This window comes from Pseudonaja textilis, chromosome 2 (genome assembly GCF_049901715.1).
Source record: "Pseudonaja textilis isolate UNSWEBS1 chromosome 2, rPseTex1.2, whole genome shotgun sequence".
Classification (NCBI taxonomy): Eukaryota; Metazoa; Chordata; class Lepidosauria; order Squamata; family Elapidae; genus Pseudonaja; species Pseudonaja textilis.
The window spans coordinates 164,336,562-164,350,079 of NC_141991.1; the positions used below are offsets into that span (position 1 = coordinate 164,336,562).

A 13,518-nucleotide genomic window follows, 5' to 3' on the forward strand; every position below is an offset into this window, starting at 1 on the left:
GCATTGAGCACACTGTATCCATGAAAGCAAGCAAATGGATCAAATGCAAGCAAATCAATCCAGATTGAATCAGGTCCAATCTTTATTATAGACATAGACAGCGTTATTTTAGGGGGCAGCAGCCAAACATGGCAACAAACTACCCAGTTCCTGAAATAAGCTACTTGTGCTTGGTCTCACCCATTCTGGCTCATTCATCACATCCAAATCATTTCAGAGTTCACACACAGGGCACAAATGACCAGGTTCAAATTATCCTACTTTGGGAATAGTATGCAAAGGCTTAGGTCTCTGGAAAAGGATTGCATGCTGGCAAAATATAATAGTATGTGAGCATGACCTTGAGGAAGAGATGTTCCCTAAGGAATGATCAGACAGAAAGGAAGGAGCCTGCAGCAGATTAGTGGTCAGAGAAGGAAATTTAGGAAGGATCCACCTTAATTGATCAGGCTGCAAAAAGAGAAGGTGGGAGGTTTGTACTTTCAGGCTTGCAAGATTGGTGTTCGTCCTCCCAGGTAAACAGACAGGAAACAACCTGATGAGTTAATTGTACTTTATTGTAAAGTTACATTAATAGAATCTTGCAAATCTGAAAGTACAAATCTCCCATATTCTCTTTTTACAGCCTATTCCCAAGACAACTGGGAACAAACCACTTGAACACCATCAACAATGACAAAATCACCATCAGTCAATTGCAAATGTCAGCTTTATTTAGAACAGTGGCATCCTAGCTACAGTTGGATGCAACTGTTCCAAATAAATACTTTTAACACCATCAAACACCATCAAACAACGTCTGCCTGTCCCAAGTTGTCCCAGGTTCTTAGGAAATAGTAGATAGGTGGATAAAAATGTGAAATCCAATCTAAACATCTGACTGACTATACAACCAACCATGATATATTATGTTTACTGTACTTGCCACCCAACTCCCAGTGACTCAACAATAGTTACTGGGCTGATTGGAGTTTTTCTTGCCACTTCCTTTTTTACTTCTGAGTTTTCAAAAGCTTTCAAATCTAGGGATTACCACGAGTGTGCAAAACTTGAATAATAGCTTATGCTTAAGTTTACATGACACTATAAAGAGAAGCAAGCAGTTAATTATAAAGTACAAACCTAAAGTTGTGGTCATTTGAAAAGCCATTATTGATATAATAACAACAAGGCTGCAGAACAGATTAGATGCTCCAAGCATCCTCATGTTCTCAAAAGAAAACCATTCAGATAATACAGCTAGCCATGGACTTATGACCACAATTGACCCCAAAATTTCTGTGGCTAAGCCAAAGCAGTTGTTAAGTGAATTTTGCCCCATTTTGCAACCGTTTTGCCATAGTTGTTAAGTGAATCATTGCAGTTATTAAATTAATTACATGGTTTTTAAGTGAATCTGGCTTCCCCACTGACTTCACTTGACAGAAGGTCCATTAGTGGGATTCAAATAATTCAACAACCGATTCGCCCAGGGTCAGGTTGACTGTCATGGGAGGTATGGCCCATCCCCATCTTCCAATTCCACCGCACATGTGGGATGAGCCTCCCTCCACAGCCAAACTGACCTTGGGAGAACCAGTTGTTAAATTACTCCCCTCCCTGCTATCAAAGTGGATCCTGGGCACTGCACTGCAGTGCAGAAATGGGAAATGGCGCAGCCAGCATGAGGGAAGGAGGAGGATCAGGGAAAAGAAAGAGGGAAAGTGGCCTCCTCATTCCCTCACGCCGGCCGCTCTGTTGCTTGTTTCTCCATTGCAGTGCAGCACAGAGCCCAGGATCCACTTTTATAGCGGGAATGGGTAATTTAACAACTGGTTCACATGAACTGGTGTGAGCCGGCTGAATCCCACTACTGAGAAAGTCACATGACCCTGGGACACTGAAACTGTCATAAATACATGCCAGTTGCTAAGCCTCCAAAGTTTGATCATGTGTCCACAGTGTCGACAGCCTCAATGGTTGTAACTGTGAAAAATGTTCAAAACTCACTTTTTTCCAGTGCTGTTGTAATTTAGAATGGTCTCTAAGTGAATGGTTTAAGTTGAAGACTACCTATATAGGCCTGATCCCTTGCTAAAAAGAGTATAGTAGAATTACATAGCATTCAGGGAAGGAAATGTATTCTGTGCTCTTAGGATACAAACTCACTTTTTAGTTTTAAGTAGACTTGTAAAGGATTACAATGTTATTCCTGATCATTAGAAATTAAAGGTTATAGACCTCTTCTATGGAATTTTGGCTTATTTTGAAATAAGTCTATTCCTTTACACCACAGACATTTCAGACAAGTGTGGTTTTCCTTTTAGGATTCTAAGCTCTCCTCTTAAAAAATGAATAAAAACCAGTGTTTAAAACAATTATATTTTCTGCTGTTTTGCTAAAGGTAGATTAGAGTTGAGACTTAGAGTTGCTTTCTGCTCAAGAAAAGAAAATATTTTCTACTGTACAATATGGGGGGGGAGGGAATTATGATTATATTACTGCAAAATGACCTCATATACCAAGGGCCACCTATTGGCATATTAAATGGGTGCATCTGCATTTATTATTTTTTTCCCAGGATTTGGTTAAATTGTGAAGCTATATTCATAAAGCAAAATATTTTATGTTACTTGGACTGAAGGATGCAACAAAGTGTAGAGATCTGAGCACTGAAGACCAAGGTAGCTAAACCTGACAAGGAAAATAGAGCAAAGGATTGCAAGTTACACATCAGCGGTGAAACATTACAGCATAGAGGTGAATTTGTGTGCCTCATAAAAGAGAGGACTCATACGCAAATTGTGTCAAAAGTCATTTGAGGACAGTTCATATGCTTGAAAGCCACAATGCTGAAGGGTTTTTATATGTACAAAAGTCACTCAAAAATAAAGGGTACCAGATATCAGCTGTGGGAGTCACAGCTGGCGGCAATAAATGTTAGGTGGTGCTCCTCCCCCCTCCCCTTGACCTGCAAGTTACAGGTTTGAGACCCTGTTGGAAAATGTTTATTAAAAGTGGGGAAATTGGTGGCAAAACATGAAGATGTAGAAAGGTCTGTTTCTGGGTGGAAATAAGTGAACATTATTGTGCTTAAGAGCATACTTCTGGCCTCTTTTATTAGATGGATGAAAAATACCATAGGCCAGAAAAAGCAACACTAAATTATAGCAACGAGGACATAGGAAATGCATGTGATAAAACAAGAAAGGGGGAAGAGTCAAGGATGAATGGATTGTGAATGAATGTGGATTGTGGGATTTTTGGTGCTTTCTGAGCTTGGTTGTTTGCTTGCAGATGTTTCATTATCCAACTACTGTAGGTAACATCATTAGTGCTAATGATGTGCTGATGATGTTACCAAGTTGTGTAATAAAACATCTGCAAGTTCAAAGACCACTAAGAATTCCTTGAGCTACCTATTTATTATCTTCTATTGAATGTGGATTGGAAACAAAAATGATGACCAGTATAAAAGAAGTATATATTGTGATAGTTTGGTCAAAAATAGAAAGAATGAAGATATAATCGCCAAGGAAACCAGGGAAAAGTGAATAGATCAAGAGGGAGAGGAAGATTGACAGTTGTAGTATTTGAGGGAGGTCATAAGAAGAGAAGAGAGAAGCTAAAGAAAGAACTAAAGGCAGTGCATGAATTGGTCCATGGGCATACTGAAAGCAAGGCTGGCTTACAAGGGTAGAGGTATAAATAGTGTCGCTATAAAGAATAATTTATTTATACAGATTATGTACCACTTGAAACTAGTTCTATTTTCTTTTATCTTATTTCTTGTCATTTCTTTTGCTCACTATTACTTATTTTTTTTCGGGGCTTTGCTTTATGTTGTTTGCATTAAAAAGGAATGGATGGATGGATGGATGGATGGATATTTGTTTGATCCAAAACCCTGTAACTGGCCAATAAATGTTTAGGACTGAGTGTGGACTTGAATTTGATCCTTGTCCAATACCGTGACCATTATACTGCAGTAGCTAATATTCAGTTACTTGGGAACCATATTTTGAAATGGACTTTTATAAAGATATATTCCTATGGAAGCAAATGCGGGGAGGTGGATATATGCATTTGATCAGAGTATCAAAGCCTGCAAAACATCAGGGACTTCAACTTTCGCTATAATTTTTCCTATGGGTACCCATCAAAATTGGAGTTAATATACAAGAAGCACTCCTGGAGATTGTTGGCTGGGGAATCCTAAAAGTTGAAGTCCATACTGCTAAAAGTTGTCAAGATTGAGAACCCTTGAATTGACATGTAAAACTCTCACACTGTTCTGTATGTCACAATCGGCATGCATTCCATCCATATCTGATCCCTGGCCTGGAGACGAAATTTTTCGGAATTTCCTATTTTTTGTATGTCACAGTGAGACTGAAAGAATTGGGCTCTTTATTAATTATTTAGTTACTGTCTGTTCCAATTTTTTATTTGGCATTGGCTTCACTGTACCTTAGTCTCATATAACTATATCCAATATTTATCATATATTGCTATTCTTCATTTCTTTTCAGCATTGAAATGTTTGCTTCTTAATTATCAGACTGGTTATTTCCTTGTTTTACCTACCTAGGAAAGAAAGAATAAAAGCCCTTTTTTTCTACTGGTAAGGTATTTGCATTTTTAAAAAAGTTTTCTCACAGGAGCAGCATTTGGTAAATTGCAAATGCAGAGGAGGATTAGCTGTAAATGGATGAGAATATTGCAAGCACTGCTGGAAGATGTCTGATAATTATGTGTAAAAATGGATCAACATTTCAGCATTGTTTGCTCTGAGTCAATTCCATGTCATGTATTTGACATCACGAACAATGGAAGGACATGTAAAAGAATGGAGCCACCCACAAAGTAATGGCATGTCTGAATGTAAGATCTCAGAATAGGTGACACATATTTCAAATAAACATATTGGATTTCCTTTGCATTTTGTATTGGAGATGCCTGAGACCTAAGACTGGTTTTATATTTGGATTATGAAATATTGATGTTAATGGTGTTTTTACGATGATGATAGCAGAGCTGAGATATTTCAGACTTGAACTGGAACAACCAACTGATATTTTAGACAGTTTAACTTAGTCCCTGATATCAGATGTTATCATGTATGCTAGAAAGTTTGCCTAAAGTGTCACTCATATATGTATATAATAATATTCTAAACCTTAAGGCAGTATGTTTTTATATTTTAGGTCAACTAAATACTAATAATGCTCACAGATACTTCTGCCACTATATTATTTTTTACATTACTGTTTAAGAGAGGTGAAACAGCCATGACCACGTGTACAAGTGTTTGCATCTCTTTTTTCACAATGCTTCCTCAGAATTATGACAACGATGATTGATTTTACTCTGAATTTATTTCCTATTGCCGCCATATTGTTGAATGTGGCAGGTTTGTGATTTCATATATCCTCATGTTGGATTTATGACTTCTGAGTGATTGCTAATAATAACAAAATGGAAACACAGTGATACAACAAAAGGTATTGAACAGATGCATAGAGTAACATAAATAAGTAACTATTGGAGAAGTGTTCAAGGATATTAGAAGAGATGAAAGGAAAACCCTGTTTCAGAGGTGTGTACTGTTTGTTTTAAAACATGCTTTATTTGGTTTTTTTTCAACATGTATTTCTGAGGACTGTCACTTTCTGTGGCCTTTGAACTGCCAATCCACCAAGTGGTTGTCTATTGAAAATATAAATGAAAATATATATATATATATATATATATATATATATATATATATATATATATATATATATATATATACACATATAACATCTATATGAGAAGAATTTAAATAGAAATAATTATATACTTTGGATTATTTTATCAGTTTCCTCAATCAACTTTTGAATGTGAATTTTTAAATTTGAACCTCTAATGTGAAATGTGAGTTAAAACCTGAAGAGTTAACCTCTTCTTTTAGTTTAAAAATTTGCTTATATGACTTAGAAACACTGATTCTTATTTTTAGATAAACCAAAAATTTATGATTATACCATAAGGCAAGTTCCTTTTCAGTCAAATAAGGACTGTAATGTTTGAATAATAGACTTAAGAATCACACAGAGCATGTTCAAATGTTTAGATACAGGGAGAATTTCTAAAGTAAATGCTCCTGAAAGTTTCCTTTTGACTGGTACATTAAAAGTATTAGGTTCATAGGTTGCTTGAGGTCAAATATTGATTTTCATTCCCATAAGATAGAATGTCTTATTCTATCTAATACATGTGATCTATCTTGGCTAGAATTTGTACATTTAACTTCATCTAAATCCTGTTGCTTTCTTAGCATTTCATTCTCTGGAAATGGCAGTTTATGCATTTGAGACAAGAACAATCCAGAACATTATTCGATATTGGGCCTTAAAATATTACAGTTGCCTTCCCAAGATGGTGTTCTCCAAATGTGTTTGGATTGTAATCCACAGAATTCCCACCAACATGGTAAACCAAGACTGAGTGCCCGAAACAGGCTGGAGAAAAACATATCATGATGCCAATAGCTTGCTAATTTTTTTTCCACATAAGTATTTCTACACCACTGATTTTATTAGTGGCTTGATATGCAGGCCATGGCAACAAAGGGTGATTAAAAATTTAACCACTTTGAACTCTGCACAAGGAGACTGGTTCTCTGAAGTCTTATTACTATGTGCTTTGAATTAAATATATACAAAGAATGTATACTTCTATTTTGAGCGACTCAACTTCCGTAAGCATCTGAGTTGACATGTCATCTAAATGCAGATACCACACCATTAGAGTTGGCTCAATATCAATAAGCAAGGAGAATTCACCCCAAATGAATTTTATTTTATCTAGACAGTCGTATGTATATATGTATGTATGTATGTGTATATTATACATATGCATATATACATACACATATATCCATCCATATATCCATATCCATACATGCATATTTGAAATATATTCCCTTTCCTTGCTTTTGAAGAATCCATCAGTATGCTATAAAGGACTGTTTAATTTTTCTAATTCTATTTGTTTCTGTCATTCTTATTTTTTTGCATCTTGCCTGTCCCTCAGAGTCCTTTGTTGAAACAACACTATTATGGACTGCCATATTTGCAGTAAGTATTATAAGCAATCTTGACTTTGCTTCTGGGCAGCTGTTGTTCCTCATCCATCATCTCTGCATACCTGGCTGAGTTATGTTCAGCTTTTAAGCAGTTAAGTACCATTTGTTTACCTAACTGGAACACTTCAGGAGAAGAGGAAGGCTGTTGGTTATACGCACCCTGAGAGGGAGAGCTATGGGTTACAGCTGGGCCTGCAGAGAATGCAATGGGACACTTATTCTGGTCTTTGTCTTTTGTTATTTTATTCTTTTTGAAATGAACCTGTTTCATATGAGGCATCACATTTCCCCCAAACAGAAGGAAGACCAAGAAGCACCAATTTAATGATTCAGATCCCTTTGTGGGGAGATAATTGAGTACAGTATTTTTTGATTTATCTTTTTATTTCCATATGTAGAAGCAGCCATGCCCAGGCAGATGAAAAAGAGTTGCTACCCTTCAAAACAAACAGAAGATCCTTGGAGAGTCTCTTCCATCCACCCCAACTATTTGTTGCCTGCCGTCTGCAAAGAATAAACTTTTGTTACTGTTGTGGGGCTGTTAAAAGCAGCCTCATTGATCACCAGAATGAAACCCAACTTCCTTCCTGAAGCACTTCCATTGTCAGGTCAACTGAAGATTTACAAAATAATACAAGGTCAGACTTTCCAATAACTTCCTGATGCAAGATTGTTAAAAAATGTGGGGAGGAAAATAAAATGTGACTGAAGTTTGTTCCAACAGCTCTTCCTGTCTATCCATAAGCCTGGTACCTAAATCATCAGGGGTTGAGGTCAACCACAGATATTAATTCAGGAAGCATACTTCTGGGCAACAAAGCCACTGGGCACGTGTTTTCATTTTTTCCATTGCCTAATTCTGCAAAAGAGGTTTAAGATGATCCATTGGAATCTTTGCTTCTGTCGGCCTCAAAATCTTGAGAACAAGGAGTAAAAGGCAAGGTTTAAACACTTTCTTGTCCCAAAGTGCTGCAGACCTTAGGAAATGGGCAAAAATGCATCTCTTTTTCCCAACATGTTACCATTAACTCATTTTAATGGCATGGATAGTATAATCACACTTTAGAGTGAAAAAGTGAAAAAAAATGAGTAATTTCCAAGCTGTGAAGTAAGCATCATAATTCCTAAGTCATGTGGTTGTGAGGCCTCACTCTGGTGTTAACAGCTGTCCAGAGTCATCTGGAGTGGGTGGCTGTATTAAATTATAATAAACAAGCAGCAGCCACTGAAAAAGCTGCCTCTGCATGATGGCATGTGGTAGGACATTGATCTACCATGATTGGTGTGCTGCTATGTTCTCAAGACCTTTCCTCCTTGGGCAGCCATATTGACTTTCTTCTGGCTGGCTGTGCCACAGCTTCAAAGAAAAGATTTCTAATTTGCTGTTTGCGACATTGGAGTTTTGTACTGGAATTGTTAACTCCCTGGAATGCATTTCTGGATCTTAGTACTCCTCTCCAAGTCACAGTAAATAGGAATGGGCAAAAATACCCAGCTTCTGGAATCGCCTTTGTTTGATTAGGCTTTTCAGGTTTATCAGTGAAAGCCCAAGTCTACAAAAGTGGTACAAGTAGGGCACACTTGTCATAAGGAGACTACCGAATTGGGGCTTCAGGTTCACCGCAACTTCCATTCACATAAAACCTTACCATTGCAATGTAAAGAGCCTGAATGACTACGATCAAATAGTCAGCCAGGCATATGGGATCAGGGGCGCTCATGACTCTTCTCAACAAATAGCCACTCTGTTTTTGCTTCAAAATTTCCTTTTCACAGTTAGGGAGAGTAAAGCTTCTGAGTTGTTAGGCATCTATCAGATGAAATTAAAACCCTTCTAAATCTACTGAAAAATAGCCATAGATTTATTGATCAGTCTGGTGTACTTCCTGTGCTATGAGTCATTACAGGCAAAGCTGGTTATTTGCATTCTATTGCCTTTTATTCTCTGTCATCTTCCCATTTTTATTTTTGTTTACAAATGCACACCTTTCATTGCTCAACTATGCTCACCTACTGCACTTACTGCACCTATGCACTTACTGCATCTCTATATGGTTTGCCAATTGCACAGTGTCAGATAGGAAAGCACTCCAGAGAGTTAACATCATTGCCCAGAGGCTCATTGGTTGCCCTCTCCCCTGGAAGAGCTTTATAGCTCCTATTGCCTTAAGAAAGTTCAAAACATTCTCTGTGCTGTCCAGACAGTTTAGAGTTAATGGGATTTGGGATACTTACTTAGGAATTGTGAGCTGTCCCCTTAAGGGAATGCATCATGGTAAATGTAGTTAAAGGTATCCTGGGAAATGTAGTCCATGTCACGTGACCACATCTGTAGTCCTGATTGGTCACTATAGTGACCCTTGTTGGGTTGGGGGAGGCTCCCTCACTCTTGCCTGAAACCACCATTTCATACCAGGCTTCAATCATCATGGGGTTGAGACCTTTTAATCTTTCTATACTACAAGACGGATATACAAAGGATTGGACATTAAGAAGAACTTTGTCACAAATGTGAGTTATGAGGATACCTGATGAACCAATAAAAAAGACTTTGTTATGGATGTTTTGTGGAGTTACTCTTTCTGCTTTATACCATCCAGAGAATAATATGCAGAAGATTCTCAAAGATCATCTCACCCTGGGCACCCTTTTTTTGAACTGTTACCATCTGGCAGACGGTACAGAATAATAACAACAAGGACAAATAGGCTGAAAAACAGCTTCTTATCCCAGGACAGTAGCTCTTTTGAATTCTGCTGTATAGTGCAGTACTGGTGTGGTGTTGGGGGTTTCTGGTTCAATGTGTGAAGGGTGAAGGATGTGTGTTTGTGTTAATTTTCATGGTCATGGTCATGATGTACACTGAAGACGGTGTTTGATTTCATTGTACGAGGTGCAATGAAAATAAAGTAAACTAAATTAAACTATGGGCTGAGACTAAAGTGGGTGTGAGATTAAGTTCACTTGCAGGATTGCAGGGTTTTTAAAACAGTATCAATAAATCAATACAAGAGGGATAATTGATAATTTTCTGGATCATAGCAGGAATGTAAATTGCATTGGAATCACAGGAAATTCCCTCCTATGAAGCTGGAATTTATATCCGGAAATAATTCCCTACTGGTTTTACATCTGTGAGACACAGCAGCTCTTATACGCTGTCCATACATGTCTATCAGTGATTCCTACACCTTTCCTTAGCTTGTGTTGTATTTACACCATAGTTGGATTAAACAGGAATGGTGGAGGAATAAATGTTGTTGCAGTGGTTTTCAGTCATGCTGAACATGGTCAGTGATTCATGTTTCTGCAAAGGTTCTCAAAATCTCTTGTTGATAAGTGGGATGGAGATGGGAGCAATTTTGCTCACAAGCCAAACCAAGGTGTAGATTTACTTTGAAGAATTGCTGGAGATGATGTGTGCTTTTTTCTTTTTTTTTTTAAGCAAAGCTGTGCTTTCATTGTTGGAAACACACAAAGCCACCTGTAATCAGGAGGAAAATGTGACAGGAAGGATTGCACTAAGGGAAAGATACTTGAAATCAGTGTTGTAATTGAAAATAGACAAGTGAGTCTTTTACCTGAAACAACTTTTGTTGACATAAGAGTTGACAAGACCCCTTCTGACATTCTTGTTTCTTCAGAACAACCAAAAGTGTTTGCTTCTGGCCCTTTGCATCAATGGCGGGATTCAAATTTTTTTACTACCGGTTCTGTGGGTGTGGCTTGGTGGGCATGGCAGGGGAAGGATACTGTAAAAACTCCAGTCAGAGGTGGGATTTTTCCAGTTCTCCGAACTACTCAAAATTTCTGGTTCTCCAGAACTGGTCAGAACCTGCTAAATACCACCTCTGCTTTGCATGCTCTTACTGTATATAACTCTGTATAGATAAATGCAAATATAAATGCAAATGAGAATAGGCCTCTTTTATTGTTATAGACACATTTTATTTAGTGATCTGGGGATTTCCTCTTCAGAAAAAAAATTGGTGGATGATCACTGCTAAATAGTATCAGTGTGTGTTCTTCTTGTCTCTGTCTATCTGTCTCTGTATGTATGATTGTTTGGTATGGTTGCTGTATTTTTGTCAGACTACAGAACTTTTCCCATTCACTCAACTAGAATGAACTTCTGAAAACGTATCAAGACATATCAAAAAGGAATCCTTTATTGAGATGAGACAATTCATGTAGGAGTTCAAAGCAGCGTCTGAGGCTCTCAGGCATACAGGGATACATAAGGGAGTTTAGAACCCCTCCCCATATCTCGATGTGTATTTAGTGAAACAAAAGCCAGCATGTTAATTCCTCCCCACCCCTTTTGTAAGGAACGATCTTTTTCACAGTTTCCCAGGACATACCTAATTTCTCCCCCACCCCCTTTTTAGAACGATCTTTTTCAGAGTTTCCCAGGACACATCTCACTGTGGAATTTTTATGGTCTCTTCATCTCCTGGCTGTCTCTCCCAGAGGTGATAGGTTCCGGCCATCTGGCTTTTCTCCCTCCATTGTATCATGTGTGGGTTATAAAAATTCAATATAAGATTAAATATATTCAGGTTACATCAAGAAAGGATTTCTTTATCAGCCTCCCCCCGTTTTCTTTTTCCACTGAAGATATGACAGATACATGGATCTGACATCTTTATCCCTCGTATCTTATTAATACTATGCTAAAAAAAGCAGACTTTTGAAAACTGATATAAGCTACAGTGGTATTTCCGTACTCATTGTTAAGGTGCGATGAGTACCAAAAACGATGAGTACCAATTTTTTCCCATAAGGAATGATGTAGTGAGTCACAATGCAGCTGGCACTGACAAGTTCTAACTTGTGTGTTGAGTACCAAACAAATGATGAGTAGTGGGGCAAAATTTTTGCATCAAAATGCATTGAGTACCAAATTCGACTAGTTTCAAAGTAGTTGAGTACCAAGGTACCACTATATTTGAAGCAGCTAGCTCAGCTCAGGCAAGGTCCTACCAGTCAATGAATACTTCAGCTTCAACCATAACAACACAAGAGCAAACAATAGATTCAAACTTAAGATTAATCGCACCAAACTTGATTGCAGGAAATACGACTTCAGCAACAGAGTGGTCAATGTCTGGAATACTCTACCTGACTCTCTGGTTTTTTCCCCCAACCCCAAAAACTTTAACTTTAGACTGTCTACTGTTGACCTCACCCCTTTCCTAAGAGGTCTGTAGTGGGTGTGCATAAGTTCACCAATATGCCTACCGTCCCTGTCCTATTGTTTCTTTTAGATTTTTTTAATTTTTCTTATATGAATCCATGTATTCATAACTATGTTTTTACTTATACCTATTATCTTGTAAGCAATTGACAAATAAAAAATAAAATAAATAAATAAAAGACCTATTAAGTAAACAAATCTTCCTCTATTTATTTTTAGTGTCTTCCTCCAGTGCTGGAAGGCTGATCAAAGTATACAAGGCATTTTCAAACATTTCAAATAACTTTCTTGAAGTTAATCAACTATGCTATCAACAATTTACATCCAGCCTCTGCTGTAAGTATGTTAGAACTGAAGTTAAATCAGATTATATTTTCTTTCCTTATTTAATGGTTTTCTGCCTTTTTTCTTCTTTTTTATGGAATCAGTCATAAACTACATAGTGTGCATTATCATTTCACAATATTGTTATATAGTCAATCATCTCTGGATCAATGTGACATCACAAATCCAATTAAGAGTAAAGACAATATTTGACTTTAGGCTAATGCCATGAACTTCTTCCTCAAACACACACCCACACACCCTAAGTGAAATTGAGATCTTTAAAAAGTTTAACTGTGCCTTTCCAAGAAAACCTACTCAAAGGAATTCAGTAAAAAAAAATCAAATTTAAAAATCTGCTGCCTTCAGGGTTTACAGTCCAATACACTCCCAATTTATTTATTTGTTTACTATATATTGCCTACATTGCTCTTTTCTGAAAAAGGCTAAAGTGTGGTAAAAACAAAAAGCCAAACTGTTTAATGTTAAAGTTCTTAAGTAACCCCAGACTGAGATGAATATTGTTCATGTAGACTGTGGTAGTAGAATAAGGAAGAGCTTCTTGGATGAGGCAAACAATTGTCAGAAGTGCTGAAGGAATATCTGAATTTCTTTCACTGGTTATAAATGGGATGGCATTGAAAAGGCTTGATTTAGCCTCAATGCTGTGCCTGATGGGGTTCATCCACTGGACTCAACCATCTCCTCTCAGCTCCAACATGAACAATCCTGAGTAGCCCAAGAGGGCCTACACAAGTGCTTAACTACAAATCAGAGCATTTGTGGGGGAGACCCATTCAGCACTTAAGGACTCTAATGAACTTGCCACACCTGTTGCAACGCACAACGAGAAAAACCACATTCATTCATTCTTTCATTCATCCATGTT

General features: G+C 37.5%; 1 long non-coding RNA gene across 1 annotated transcript in view; it reads left to right on the forward strand.

The window, feature by feature from the left end:
* Positions 1-8,033, forward strand: part of LOC148127227 (uncharacterized) — a 51,302-nt gene extending 43,269 nt beyond the window's left edge. The window contains exon 3 of the long non-coding RNA XR_015741471.1: positions 7,507-8,033. This is a non-coding gene — a long non-coding RNA (uncharacterized LOC148127227). The remainder of the gene's footprint in view (positions 1-7,506) is intronic.
* The last annotated feature ends 5,485 nt before the right edge of the window (positions 8,034-13,518 follow it).